Source organism: Pelmatolapia mariae, linkage group LG1 (genome assembly GCF_036321145.2).
Source record: "Pelmatolapia mariae isolate MD_Pm_ZW linkage group LG1, Pm_UMD_F_2, whole genome shotgun sequence".
NCBI classification, from domain to species: Eukaryota; Metazoa; Chordata; class Actinopteri; order Cichliformes; family Cichlidae; genus Pelmatolapia; species Pelmatolapia mariae.
The window spans coordinates 21258307-21274397 of NC_086227.1; the positions used below are offsets into that span (position 1 = coordinate 21258307).

Below are 16091 nucleotides of genomic sequence, written 5' to 3' on the forward strand. Positions count from 1 at the left end.
TGTACCTGATGCTCATGCTAGCAAGCAGGCCCTCTATGGAGCACTGAAAGTGTCTAAAGGATACTTTAGAAAGGGACGAGTTTCAATAAAGCTGTGCTGCCAGAACTGACAATATACAGGAAACTTTTTTTTCTGTGAAGACCTGTGACCCATTTTCTGTTGTTTTTTTACACTCACAGGCCACCTTATCTCATTACAAATGCCAGTATAATCAGCCAATGACAACCCAGCAGCTTAATGTATTTAGGCATGTAGACATGGTCGAGACGATCTGCTGAAGTTCAAAGTGGGCATCAGAATGGGGAAGAAAGTTAATTTAAGGAACTTTGAACATGGCATCGCTGTTGGTGCCAGATACGCTGGACTGAGTATTTCAGAAACTGTTGATCCATTAAAATTTTTGTCACACACGACCATCTCTAGGGTTCATAGAGAAAATATACAGAAAGCAGCAGTTCTCTGAGTGCAGATGCCTTGCTGATGCCAGAGATTCGAGGAGAATGGCAAAACTGCTTTAAGCTGATAGGAAGCCAACAATAACTCTAACAAAAACTCATTAGGCAGAAAATCATGTCTGCTGCAGAAGACCACACCAGTTCACCAGGGGCGATCGTGGCTCAAGAGTTGGCGGTTCGTCTTGTAATCGGAAGGTTGCCGGTTTGAGCCCCGGCTCCGACAGTCTCGGTCGTTGTGTCCTCATATAATGAAGACCTCTGGGAGACTCAATGCCCTAGGGCAAGACACTTCACCCGTTGCCTACTGGTGGTGGTCAGAGGGCCCGGTGGCGCCAGTGTCGGGCAGCCTCGCCTCTGTCAGTGCGCCCCAGGGCAGCTGTGGCTACAATGTAGCTTGCCATCACCAGTGTGTGAATGGGTGGATGACTGAATGTTGTGTAAAGCGCTTTGGGGTCCTTAGGGACTAGTAAAGCGCTATACAAAAATACAGGCCATACAGGCCATTTCATACAGACAAGATAAACGTTGTTTCGGGTGATGAATCTCAATTTCTGCTACGACATGATGATGGCAGAGTCAGAATTTGTTCTGAACAACACGAAATTATGGATCCATCCTGCTTTGTATCAGTAGTTATGACTGCTGGTGGTTTCACGGCGTGGTGGATGTTTTCTTGGTACACTTTGGGCCCCTCGGTACCAACTGAGCATTGTTCCACCCATCCAGCAACTGTTTGATGCTATCATGTCAAGAATCTCTGAGGAACATTTTGAGCACATTGCTGACTCTGTTTTACAAAGAAAAGGGAGTTTCCTTCTTAGCTCTCTTCTGATGTTTACATCATACCTGAAAAGCAGACTGTTACTCAAGTGCGAGAACAGTTTTGGAAACTTCACAGTCAGTGCAGTGGGCCATGATGACATCGAGACTGCTTAAAGCACGTAGTGGCTAACAAGCACAGGACCTTCATTATCTCTGCTGCCTGCTGTATCCTTTACTGTGAAGAGGGAGTGCCCGTGGTGGAGAATGTGGATAGTCCTAGTGCCCAGGAGGAAAAGCTTGACTCTTTGACTCTAAAAGCTAGTGGCACTAAGTCCTCATATAATGAAGACCTCTGGGAGACTCAATGCCCTGTTGCAGGACTTTCTAAAAACTTTTCCCAACTGTAATAATCCCATCCAAGAAAATGGAGACCGTTAATGAGCTCAGAATGCTGACTGAAGGGAAGTTTTGCTAAATACAATACATTTGTATAATGACAAACACTTCTTAATGGATTTCTGTTTTGGGAAAAACTTTTTAATCGACATGAAATGACACGTAAAATGGTTGGTTCGGTGACTGCGGTTATTATAAAACACACTTGATTTATATTAACATTTACAATTTCCCCATATTCTTCAACAACCCAATCAGAAATATGAACAATTTCAATTTTAATTTAATTAGTGCATTAGTACATCAAAAAGATTATGAATTTCAGAGTAAGAAAAAAGAAACTTTGAGTGGAATGAAATGAGACTTCAATCTTGGAGGGATATGAATTAGAAAATAAATTGGGCTGTACAGTTCTGCTGATTGCTATCTGAAGAATGTGAATGGCCTCTCAAATCATCCAAAGACTTCAACAAAGCAATGAAGATGTGTTCTTCTGCGTACATGCTCACATTTGTGTGGGTTTGTCACAGGAGATGTCACTAACAGAGCCTGTGGAGGATGCTAAGAAATCACTTAAATGTGTTGAACTCAGCATTATCTCAGAACACCCAATGCTTCAGTGTGAATAAGCTTTAAATGATCACACTGTGCTCTTATGTGAGGACCAAATAGCACAGCTGACATCCTTCCTGTTATTTTCATCATTTTCATCAACCCGAAGAAAACACAAAAAGCATTTGCTGCAAATAAGCATCATCCAGCACAGAGAACAAACATAAGCTGTGGCATACACTCTGGATACAATTGGGGTAAAATTGACATAATTTCTGCAGATGAGTTAAATCGTCAAGCAAATCTGGTCGTGCATTTACTTGTCAGTGTTGTTCTTTATTTTCTCTTAAAAAAGAAATCAAATTCAAAACAAGGAATTCAAATTCATGGCTGGTAATGAGCTGTCGATTATGTACATGATAATGCATTTAATGGTTCTTTGGTAAAAGCAGCTGGAAAGCAGCTGATCACACACCTATTTAAAAGTTCAGGCCACAAAACCCCCTGAGGATCACCTTAGTTTATTTATTGTGTATTTTAAGGTGCAGATCAGGTTTAGCAGATTTCCACAAGTAATACCAAGTCACTGGTTCATGTGGTTGTTAACGCCCGAAAAGAAACTGCTCAGTTGTAGCAGCTGTTGCTCAATTCTTCTGTGTCCCAGAAGAAAACTAAAACACCAGATTAAAGACTAATATTCTTATTCATGCAGTTTCCAAAAGCAGATCAGTGGCATAACTTTTTCTTTCAAAGCTTAAAATCCAGTCAAGTGCACATATGCAAACAGATTAGCACACTAATACAAAAATAAACAAACAAACAAACAAAAAAGAAACTGACCAGAATTTTAAATCCTTTGTATTTTGCTGTTTTAATTTGTGTGTTTATTATGTCTTGAGCTGAGCAAATGAGCAAATAGGTGGATTTTAGGTCCCTGAAGGCTCTTATGTGTCAGATATACTTAATAACAGCTAAAATAACCGAGTTATAGAATTAATAAACTAGCGTTAAATATTATATTGGATAGCAACCTCCTACAAAAGTGATATATTTGTAGAGTTTATCTATCTACAACAACAAAAGGCATTAAATGCGCAGTTTGCATCTGTGACCAAGCAAATGCCGACACTGGAATGATAAAATGCTGAAAATCATTAACAATCTTAGCAGGCCGGCATGTTAACGTTTCCAAATTAGACTGTAACCCAAAGGTCAGCAAAGTCCGACTATACTAATATTTGTTTTTGGATATATTTGTTTACAAATAAACAACAAACTGATATGTTTACCATTATTGTTATGAATGTTTGAATGTCATGATGTGGAGCTCAATGATATCTTTTGAGATATCTTTAATACAATTAATTGAAATTCAACAAACAGTTGTTAGTTACTTTGGTCTGAGCTCGAATTGCGGACTGGTCGGCTAGTAAAAGTTAAGATATCACTGGATAATATATTACTTTGGTGGCAGTTTCAATATTGCACCAATTTTACAGCTTAAACAACTCTGCTAGGACTTTATATAAAACATAATCAATTAGGGCTTCTATGCAGCAGCATTCTCCATTGTTTAGTGTCAACTTTCTTTTCTGACAATGAAAAAAAATATATATATATAATTTTTGCCTTTGTTAAAGCCATGCAGTTAACCACTAATTTCCAGCAGCCTGTTTCTAAATTCATTTCAAGAAACAGGCCATTACTGTCAGGACAGAAGTCTGAGCCTACCATTATTATGCATGCCTATATTGTTATTCTTTTCAAAATACAAAGCCTTACACGGTTACCCTTCCCCTTGAATGATCAAACCCACCACCTAATTTGCATGTTCATTCATACAATCTGTTTTCCAGTGTGTCGCCAAAGCAAAAAGCACAGCTATGCAGCTACTGCAGCAAACAATTACACCACACTTTACTCCGAGGAGTTGGCACAATGTTGGATGAGAAACTGCTCTCAGTCTCCATGCTGTCAAACAGGAGTTTTATAAACCTAATCGCGACATTTAATTGGCCCTTGTCATTACGGGTGGCGGGACTGTTCACCCACACTGTGATACAAATAAATCACTACTTCACCATTTACAGTCCATGAGCCTACTTTGTGTTATTAAGAGTCAGGTCCTCACTCTTCCAAGTCTCCCTGACTCCTGATGATAGAACAATCTCAGGCAGAGCTGCACAACCTCTGCCTTTTCTTGTAAGCTTAAAACCTCCTCAAGAAATAACTCACGTCACCCGCTCAAACCCCTTCCTTCCAGATCCTCTTGCAAATATACTCATGTTTAAATATCCTCTTCCTCACCATCTAGGTGCTCTTCCTCTTAATTTCTTTTTGTAGAACTTTTCAGCCAGAGAGCCTGTCTCACATTACAGCTGTGTTTGCTTAGATCTATTACCAGGGCACCATCAGTCTGAGCCTAAGCTAATTTTACTGCTGCCCTCATCATAATTTGCTTTGGATAAGAGCAAGAGCTAAATACCTTTAATGTAAATGTAATGTGAGTGGAAGTGCTTCATTCATTTTTCTGTGTAGTGGTGCCACTTACCAAACAGATTGTGCAGTGGTTTAAAGTGGATTTTGATGAGAGTAGCCACAAGGTTACTTTGCAAAAATCTTTGAGGATATGAAGCATACCAGCAAAGAACTTTATGGTGCAGCCAAAGTCCTAATCAGATTACATATATGCAGGCTTATCTACTTAATCATTTCATGAACTTTTGTCAACTTCTGGTTTGTACATAGTTTGCAGCTTTAGAGTGTCAAATATTCACTTCCTGCAGGCTTAAAAGGCAGCATGTAAAATGTTTGTGTTTTTCTTCTTCACTGAGAACAGCAGCTACTTGAAGTTGTGTTCGTAACAACTGATTTCAGCATTTTCACAGGCAAAAAGATGAAGATGCACATGAAACACCTCAAAGCACTTTTTTGGCATGAAGTATTTCTCTGCTTCCAAGTATACTCAGGATATCAGAATAGTTAGTCTTTGTTACTCCATGTTTAACTGAAAGATAAACACATTTTACGTTAATGTTATGCATAATTCAAAAATAAAAAATCTGAAATCTGCTCTTAAATCACACACACTATAAATCAATCAATCTATGAATACCTTGTTTCTAGCTGGGAAGACTTGGAGTTCATAAGTTCATGTATCAGTCTTGCTATAGCTGCATCCTGGAGGTGTGCAAATGAAATGGTGTTCGTTTTTGTATTAAATACCATGCCCTTTAATAAAAGCTGGCATGCATTTAAATGCCAATAGATGTAAAATTATGATATATATCTATCTTTGAATAGATTTTCAGCAGGATACCGCAGGGAAAGTTCTAGAGCTAATTTTTGCCATTTGCACTTAAAAGAAAACAGCAACTGAATGGAAAATGGTGTGTACATTGTACTCTTGCTTATGCAAATGAGTGAATTGTCCTATACAACGACACAGCTGATGTAATTCTGACACGAACACCTGGATGTGGCAGCTTGTTTATGACTGAAATGATGCTTCTGAAGCACCATAAAGTCCTGTGATTTTATATATGCTACTTTAGGAATTCTATTTTTTTCACTTCATGCTTGTCTGTGTATCTGAAGGTATCTGCTTTCATCTTGCTGCACAACCTCTCCTGTCCCTCCAGAAACCTTAACTGGCTTTTAAATAAATTCCCTAATATTTCCTACTGCATTCATTTCACATTTCCTCAGTATTTTGTGATAATAAAACCCTTCACATCAAAGCCCAGACTTACTTTAAAGGTAAAGCTTGACTTCCTCTTTTCCTGCCCAGAGCGCAGAGTTAAAGCAGTGCAGACAATTGGTGTAGAGTTTCCACTGAACGTGTATCAGCTTGCACTCTTTGTTGTTTGAAAAGCAAAACACATTTCCCCATCCTTACCGCAGAAATGCTGAACCATTTGCAGACAATCCTAAACACACCAGGCAAAGTATTTCTAATTGACCAAATCAGTCTTATTATGTGTTTGTGTATGGCACAATAAAAACGATTATGTTAATTTAAGCCAGGTTCAGACACTCACTTCATTATGTTAATGTGTTGGCAGTTTCTCATGTTGGTTTTGAATTTAAATAAAAGTCACTGGCATAAAACTCAAAAACAGTCATGATAATGGTTTCCTTAAATGTTAAATATTACGTAAAACTAATATCTGAAGCAAATTAGACTTTAATTTTGGCTTGATCCAAAATTTCAGTGGAGTTTGACTCGGATCACTCAGAAGAGAAGCATCTTCATCATTTTACCTTAGACTGAAGTTTCACTGCTCGTTGAATTAAAAAGTCAAAATCCACGTTCAGATGTAGTGATGCATATAAATGTTTCTCCTGAGTTTTAAACTCTGTACAGTCTAACAGGTGTTTAATTTATGTGAGAAAGGCAGAATTGTAGCCAAAACAAGTACATCTTCAACAATTTCGCTGCCTGTTCTCAGTCGTGAGAACTGCAAAACCTCACAAGGTGGTGTCGCATTAAGCTATCCTCTGAATAACTGTAAAATTAATCAGCACCTTTTTCCGTTCCTGGAATATCTCCTACAGCAAACTTACTAATGGACGTGGATATGCTAATGCTGTCAGAGTGTAGGCGATAAAACGAGCAACTAAATTCTATATTCTACCTAATAAATGGTGACACTGAAGAGAAAATTATTAGGGGATCTTCCAGCCTTGATTAGTGTAGTGAGAAGAGGGTGTGAAGGTCCCTCTTGCTCACTGTGGTCATTAATTAAAGCTCAGAGATAAACAGTCAGTCAAATACAACATAAGTTTTAAAACCCACTCATACAGCGTGTGGGGAGAACTCTCTTCACTTTCACATAATTTATTCTCAGCGCTATCAGTCCCTGTCGCATACTGCGTGCAAAATATTGTTAAACTATGAGAACTAGTGCATCAGCAAGTGTTCTTTCAGATTTGCATATTTAGTACAGAATGGCTAATATACAAAATACACATGTACTCATGCCTGCATGAATCCCATGCCTGAATATTGGCAGGTAGCTAAAGCTGGAGAAATAGACTTTTATTAAATTTTTAGTGTCTTATAGAGACCTAGAATCCTGCACTTCATATGAGCACTGTTTGATATATTCTAGAAAGCGTAGAACCTAAATATTTTAGTTTTTATTATGTCAAACAAGCAAATCTTACTTTCATTGTTATACTGTAATATTTCTAAAATGTTTTCTGACATTTTTAAGGACATCTGATTTACTTATTAAACAAGTTATTGACTTGACAATGGCTAGAAAAATAATAGTATCTACACTACTCTATAGATGTTTTAAGCACAGTGGGAAATATAAAGAACTGTCCTGCAGCAGATGGTACGGGTCCTTCTGGGATTACACTAAGAGACCGAAGACATGGAGACAGTCTAAATCCACTGGAGAACTGTGGCAAGATCCCCAAGTTGCTCAGAACAACTTACTGCCAAGCACATTGAAAAACTTTGCATAAGTCTACCTAAGAGAAATAGTGATATTTTAAAGGTAAAACTACTTTTTTTTTTCAATTGCAGACTACAAACATGCCAACTTTAAATGTGCATCCATAATGTTATCTACTCAGGATTTTTTTTCTTTTTTTGACCCTAACTCAGGTCTGAATGTTGCCCTTGAACCCCCCCCCCTCAAAAAGCTAATAAGGAATAAATGCATATAAATGCAACTTCCTAGGAGACAGGGATGAAGTAATTCATACAGGCGGCATGTGAAGATTCTTAGCCTTGAATTATTAATTAAAACATCCTGTTTTATGGTACAGAAGGGAGCGGGAGATCGACAGACGGATTGGTGCAGCGGCCGCAGTGATGCGGATGCTGTACCGGTCTGTTGTGGTGAAGAGAGAGCTGAGTGTAAAAGCGAAGCTCTCGATTTACCGGTCGATCTACGCCCCTACCGTCACCTATGGTCACGAGCTGTGGGTAGTGACCGAAAGAATGAGACCGCTAATACAAGCTGCGGAAATGGGCTTCCTCCGAAGGGTGGCTGGCCTCTCCCTTAGAGATAGGGTGAGAAGTTCGGCCATTCGGGAGGGGCTCAGAGTAGAGCCGCTGCTCCTCCACATCGAAAGGAGTCAGTTGAGGTGGTTCGGGCATCTGACAAGGATGCCTCCTGGGCGCCTCCTGGGTGAGGTTTTCCGGGCATGTCCCACAGGGAAGAGGCCCCGGGGCAGACCCAGGACACGCTGGAGAGATTATATCTCTTGGCTGGCCTGGGAACGCCTTGGTGATCCCCCGGACAAGCTGGAGGAGGTGGCTGGGGAGAGGGAGGTCTGGGCTTCTCTGCTTGGGCTGCTGCCCCCGCGACCCGGCCCCGGATAAGCGGAAGAAAATGGATGGATGGATAGATGTTTCCTTTACTTAAGAATGGCTTATTGAGAGCCACCACTGTGTTGAGAACATTTCTGATGAGCAGTAGATCAACCGAAGGGTCAGATGTATCAGTCGGGTCTTGTATGTTTTTTGCTGGATTTTTTTCTAGTTCTTAGGGGCAGAACCTTCAGATACTATTCAACTGCTGCAGGTTTTATTTTTAGGAAACATGTTCTTTGGTCTTTAAGGACATACGCCACACAATTCTGAGATATACCAAGTTTTCAGTTTGTAGCTCTTTGGCAATCATGTTAGTGGTGCAAAAATACTATTTTATTCCTGTCAGACTGCTTTATTTGGCATTAGCAACCTAAAGAAATGGGAAAATATTAGGAGATTTTGCAACAGGCTTGATGGTAACAAGTGCCTAAAGATGCAATTAAAAATTATATAGGTAGACACTACACTGGTTCATCTGTTAAATCACGTGTCTTCTTTAAATTCTTAATTAAATCATAGTCATTGTTTAGTGGCTTCATGACCAACCAAACAAACCAAAAATACGGAAAGAAACAAACATGAATACAGCATTACTCTAAAAAAGTACAAGGACTGGGTGGAAAATGAGGGAAAACCAAGGCCAATGTCTAAAAAGAAAAACCCCTGAAAGACCTTCAGAAAGCTTGAAGAACTATTGCTCAAGACCACTCTATAAAAATTACCTTAAAAGGTCCTTGGAAGCAAAACTGAGAGGAATAAGGGATGACTCAAGACTTTTTCACAGTACTTTAAATCTCTTTGTCTGAGTCCTCACAGAAGAAAACAGTGTTTTTCTTTAAAATGTTGCTGTAGACTTATTTTACCTCCAGAAACAACACTAGAAAGAATTTAATTCAGCAGTCTGTATTATGAGTATCTCCTGGTGTGTTTGCACTGGGAAATTCCCACCACTCAGAGGTGCTTTTACAAAATAAAAGCCGGCAGTCTGAACCCTGATGAGCACAGTTCTTCTGTATAGAGTCGATACCGAATCCTTTGAGTCTTTTTTTCTTGAAATCCAAGTAGTTTTCTTCTCGCTCAAAATTTTACACAGATATTTTGGTGCACTGGGTGAAGGTTTTAACATAATAATCAAGCACATTTATCTTCACAGTGATATAGTTGTTGTAATGCCAAAAGCCAAGAACAAAGTGAAGCTCCTAGAGCAAACGTAGCTACGAGTGCTTATACTTAAATCTAATATTTTTCTTAGGAAAAAGGAAACCAGCAATGTTTTTGGTAAGTGGAAAGATGGCTTATGAAATGATGTGAAACACTAATAACAATTTCAGTATAAAAATGAAACCCAGTGAGAGTAGTTTGGTCTTATAATGTTACTCCTACTGAAATTACTTCATATGGGCAGGCCAAAGTAGAGAAGCCAGTCTGAGTCTGTGAACAGACTGGTATTTGTTGGGAGTCATTGAAGTTAATTCTGTTAATATGGCTCCGATTAAAACAGCGTTTCTGCATTTGTCTCAGTACACTATAAAACTATTTTAATGTTACAAGTGTCCAGCTGCTTACTGCAAATGGGATTTAACTCTGGCTCATATAGCATTACCGTATAACAAGGATCATCGTATCCATGAAACTGCAACATTTCTCATTTTTATACAAGACGGTTGCGATGCTGTTCCCATTACCCCTGTTAGAGAAAAGACTTGCTCATTGATTGTCCTGGTGGTCTGAGATTACGCAGTGGAGTTCAATAGATTTTCAGCAGAACAGGGGTCATGGAACTCAATCAGTGCTGTCTTACAATTACAGACTCAGTCATTATGTTACAATGTTTTGTTATTCGTTCGTGTATGATTACAGAGAGCTAAATCTTTTAAAAATTTTATATGGTGGAGAACTTCAAAACAGCATTATGCAGTGTGAATACTGAACACAAAATTGAGCTGGTAATTTATTCACAGGTACTGCTAATGTGAATGTGGCTTTTGTTTCAGATTCACTCACCTGCAATTGATACCCAAAATATTGAGATTAAGACTAAAATAATGACATGTGGGAAACATTTTGTGAATGTGAATGCGTTTTACTATACACAAAGTTTGTATATTCATACACATTATTAGATACACCCTGCTAGTTCTGGGTTAGACCTTCTTTTGCCTCCAGAACTGCCCTAATTCTTATTGCTGGAATCATTCCATATTGACATGATAGCATAACACATTTGCTGCAGATCTCAGTTGCATGTGTTATCTTCTGCAGCTGAAGCCCATGTCCTTCAGCGTTCAACATTTTGTTCATTCAGAGATGCTCTTCTGCATACCTTTGTTCTAACAAGTGCTTATTTGAATTACTGTTGCCACTCCCTGGATATTTTCTTTTTCTGACCATTCTCTGCAAACCGTAGCGCTGGGTCAGGATCAGTACTTTGTGAAATAGTCAAACCATCATCTGGTACCCACAACCACAACACATCTTAAATCTTTCTCTCCTATTCAGCAGGTAATCTTGAGCATGTCTACAGGTGTGCAAAGTAGCGACATGGGCGTTTGCCCAGGGCGGCATCGTGGTGGGGGCGGCATCATGGCATGGGCAAAAAAAGTTGCTCACACCCATGCTGCCCCGACATCATGAGGATTGCAGGAGAGTTTGCCCAGGGCACCAAACAGGCCAGGACCACCCCTGGGTGTGCCTAATAATGATGAGAATATTTTTAAATTTAAATATACATTGCGTGACATTGCTGTTTGATTTTGTATATGCTGAATCTAAATAACTAATTTGCTGTATTGGAATACTTAAACTTACTATATGTGTTGTACCTCATGTCTATTTCATGTGCAGCACATAAAGTATTTCTTCAACAGATACATAACAAAAAATCCTGATGCTTGGTAACTGATCAAACTGCAAGTTTGATTAATGACAACTATCATTTTAAACATTATCACAGAAAAATAGTTCAGTTTGATAACTGGCCTTAATATTTTGTTTAGATAGAGTTTGATTGATTCGACGTCCTATTTATGTTTTTTACATTGTTTTGTTTTTTTAAAGCTCAAACAGATTACACTTTTTTTTATAGCGAATTAAATTGCTTGGTGACTATTTGGCTGAAATCTACTGTGTAAATCATTATGATGACAGTAATGATGCTTTATTGCCACTTCCATAAATACTGTGCACAAAGGCTGCTGCATAATTGTTTTTCATAGCCCTCAATGATTCTCATTTCTCAACACAACCGTCCTGGCACTGTTAGAGTGATGATGTCTGCTTTGGTCTTCTTATGATGCATTGTCCTAGGCTGACTTCACTGGCGCCGTACCCAGTATTCACAGGTGTTTGGGGAAATCATTTGTATTATAATTTTGTTTCATGGTCCTGTGGCAATTTGCTGTGCATTCCACCGTACAGTCTGACTTGAAGGATAACCTCAAAAAAATAAATGATATCTTAGGTTTTTTTTAACGCAGCCACCTTCAGTTTTCAAAAAACAAATCATCCCAGTGTTCCTTGAAGCTCAAACAGAGAACCAGCCCTGTTAGAAACAGGTCAGATTTGTGTTACGGATCTAACGATGCTTTGTGTTTTATTGTGGACATGACTCAGACTCCCTAAGACAATCCTTCAGCATTTTAATGCAATAGACAACATAGATAGATCACATTCAGAAGGACTTTTGATTCTAATTCACTGGATTCAACTCCAACACATACAGATACATTCCCTGAATTTCCAGAGACTGTCATTGGCCCTTCTATCCAGAGATGGGCAGTAACGCGTTACAAGTTACTGCAATCCGATTACTTTTTTCAAGTAACGAGTAAAGTAAGGGATTACTATTGCAAAAAAGGTAATTAGATTACTGTTACTTTCCCGTAAGCATGCTGCATTACTGTGTTACTAAAACTGTGATTTTTTTTTTTGCGAGAGTGTCTCATGACAATGATGTAAGCGAGTGCGACGTTCGTGGCAACAGCTGTGTGCAGATCAACAATGGATAATATAACGAGTGCGGGAGAGAGTATGACCGTGCAGCGTTTACTGACCTTACTTTGAGTTTGATTCTGTAAAAAGTGATAAAAACATTAGCGTCCGCTGTTCACTGCGTGGGAAGAAAACTTCTTTTTACAGCGAAAAAACCCCTAAACCTCCGAGCAAGCACCGACAGTACGCTGCCACGGGAATGTGAAACTCCCAGATCCTTCCACTGACCGCTACGACACACCTGCACCAGGGCAAACCTCCGCCTGCCCCACTCCTGCTATACAGGTGAAAATAGAGCAACAGGACCGCTGAGTCTTTGATTTTATTTATTTTCTGCAGTGTTTTACTTGCATTTATTTGAAAGAGTGAGTGTAAACACAAAAACCTATTTTATTTTATTTATGTGCTGGAATGTGCAGAAAATAGGTTTAAATGTTAAACAAATTTCTTCCAGTCAGAGAATGTTGCATATAATTTAATGTTTGCTTCATGCGTAAAGTTAAAAGATTAAAACTAATAAAACAAATTTTAAAAAGAGACTTTTTCCATTTGATTACATTTTATATGATGGATTATGCAGAAAAAATAGAATTGGGCTGAAAAATCTATTGCTTTATTACCTATTCAGGTTGTAAATAATTTATAAAAAAAGTAACTATGTAACTAAGTAACTAATTACTTTTGAAAATAAGTAATCAATAAAGTAACAGGATTACTTTTGGGGGGAAGTAATCAGTAATTAGTTACTGATTACTTTTTTCAAGTAACTTGACCAACACTGCTTCTATCACGTGTAACTCAGTAGCTATTTTGAAGTCAATAGTTTTGAAATCTGTAAAGATTAAAAGAAAGATAAAGCACTAGCATTAGCTTCCTACAGGCACCATTAGATGGCAATTAGAAATTGCAATGCATTATATGATACTGGTTATAAATACATATATAATGTAATGAAAATGTGAACTTGTAAAAGTGGTCTCCGTTCAGTCTTTGATTGGCACTCAAAATGTGAATTCAAGTTTTTACTGGGGATTTGGTAAAGTCGAAAAGATATATGAAGATATTTAGTATAAATAAGATTATCTGTTCTCCTGCTTTGTTTGACTTCTGAATCTGGATTACCTTTTTGTTTTGTTGGAGTTTCTACAAAACATTGACTTTAAACTGCTTTAAATAACTTTAAACTGATTCATAACAGACAATTGTACATTCTACTAAAGATGTGTATATTTTGTTCCTAGCTTACCTTTGGTAAATAATTATTTGGGGTAAATCATCAACAGCCAGGAGAGAGGAAAACTAAACCAGAGATTCATCTTGAACCAAAAAATGATCTGGGTTATTTAAAGATTTCCCTGTAAAATGTCTTACTTCTAAACATCCCTGATATTCTATGTTATGAATTTTACATATTCAGAACAAATTGCATTAAATTTACATTTGACAAAATACAGTTACGATGGATTTAGCGCACTGACTGCTCACTGTGTATAATAGTCAAATACTCTTTTATATGCACTATGCATCACAGTTGTAAACTTGTGTCAGATAAAGAGAAATGTCCTCAGGTGTGTCCCAACATTTGACTGGTACTGGATTTAATTGAACAGTTTTTTTTATTCTAATGCTTACCAGAACAAAAGAATCTAGCTCTTATGTTACATAGCATAAAATAAAAACCTTATATGAAGCACATGATGCTGGATTTTTTCCACATATGACAGAAATGTATAATCCCCTGTTCATAGGCACAATGACACGCATCCCCCTTCAGTTATACACATAAGATGCCATTTATGAAAACAACACATCCAGATAGTCAAATATTATGCTTCTGCATTGTGACCAAATGTGATCATAGAGCAGCAGTTCATTCAACCCTCACTCTACAGAGCACAAGCCCTTTAAAGCCCCAGCCAAAGCCTGCAGTTTTTGGCCTGGCTTGACTGTGTCTCTGAAGATTCGTCAGCAGCCAGTCTGCATGCTGGCAGGTGGTCTGGAGGCATGACCAATACGCTACAGACAGACAGGCAGACAGACAAACAGACCCTGTTGGGGCTCTATGGGACTGTTAATCTGGGGCCAAGCCAGGGTCCTTCAGACTTGTAGCTCTAAGCTCATTGTCTCACCCTCTGTTTCAAAAATGCTGCAGAACTATAAACTGCATTTAACTCCCAGCAAGGGCAAGTTCCTTCAGTCAATTATAACCATGGAAGTAAACAACATGGTGGACAAAGACTGAACTCAAAGCTAAGATAATAAAGCAAGAAGGCAAAGCGATGGGTTATAATATATGTGATAAAATCATCAATGTGTTCAGCTATAAATCAGGCACTGGGGCTATTATCGGACTCGGGAATTCTAAAAGCATGTAATGACTTGCAGGACTAATCTCCCTTTTTTTACTGATGATTGCATCTCTGTCATTAGTGAGCATGGATATTTCTACATTCAGCATCCTGTCAAAAACTTGTCTCCATTTCCTGCTCACAAAAAAAGAAAAAAAAAAAATCCAGGAAGAGTGCAGTTGAGAAGGAGCTGTCCCTCGTTTCTTGCTTTTAATAAACCGGCTGATAGCTGCATTAATGATCTTGGTATAGTACATGTGTGCTATCATCAGCTAGAGGGTACTTCTAGCTCTGGCCCATCTGCTTTTGGTTCTGCTGAAGTGAATGCACACAAAAGCGATTTTCAGCTCCCAGACAAAGCTGATGAGGGTGTACAAATTAATTAAAGCACTGTTAGAAGGACGCAACTCAACAGCAGACACGGTGCATCTCTCTGCTCTAAACAATGTCAGCATTCTGTTCACACACGGTTGCTATCACAGTCTCACATGTGCTTCAGAGGGATCGCCAGGGCATGAAGGTGATCATTCAGACTTCAGAATTCATTAGTAGTGATCATTTGTTCTAGCTAAATCTACATGAGGGAATATGTCACAGTGTATTCCAGGTACAGTAGGAAAAAAGGAATAATTCCCTCTGCTCGAGTCACTTGTTCCAGTCAAATCATCTCACCATTTGAAATGCATGGCCTCCCTGTTTTTCTACTATTTTTCTTGTTGTAAATTTATGTAAAAAAAGGAAGAGAATTTTATGTTATAAGTAAAAGATGAAAGATTTTTGTTTGTTTAGATGTCACTTGTTTTGAGATGTATTGTTATACATGGCCAGAAATGATCTCTGTGCCTTGATAAGGTAACAATAAAAAACAAAGCAGCTAATTCGAGCCAAGCTAGGCTGAGTCTAGGACAGTGTTCGCATTTTTTTTTATTGTAATGGGAGAAGTAAAATGTTAGTTTTGCAGTTTAATTTTCCAAATAAGCAATATGCCAATATTAATATTTTCCCAAAATTTCCTGTTCCTTAAAAACAAAACAAAACAAAACATATTCTTCAAAAATATGCTTGGTTTCACTTTCTACCCTTCTCTTTTAAGGATAGTAATACATATAGTCCTGAGACAGTCTGCTTGTGAGATGGGAGAATAGATAGCCTTTACATTTTGTGGGTGAAAAAGACAAGAAGTACATCACAGTAAAATGCAAACTGTGCCTGGCTGATGAAAAATGTTTAAATGTTTATCAGCCGAAGAGCTCT

At 38.4% G+C, this 16091-nt stretch overlaps 1 protein-coding gene across 2 annotated transcripts in view; it reads right to left on the minus strand.

The window, feature by feature from the left end:
- Nucleotides 1-16091, minus strand: part of galnt18b (UDP-N-acetyl-alpha-D-galactosamine:polypeptide N-acetylgalactosaminyltransferase 18b) — an 87170-nt gene that overhangs the window by 19291 nt on the left and 51788 nt on the right. The window lies entirely within an intron of this gene.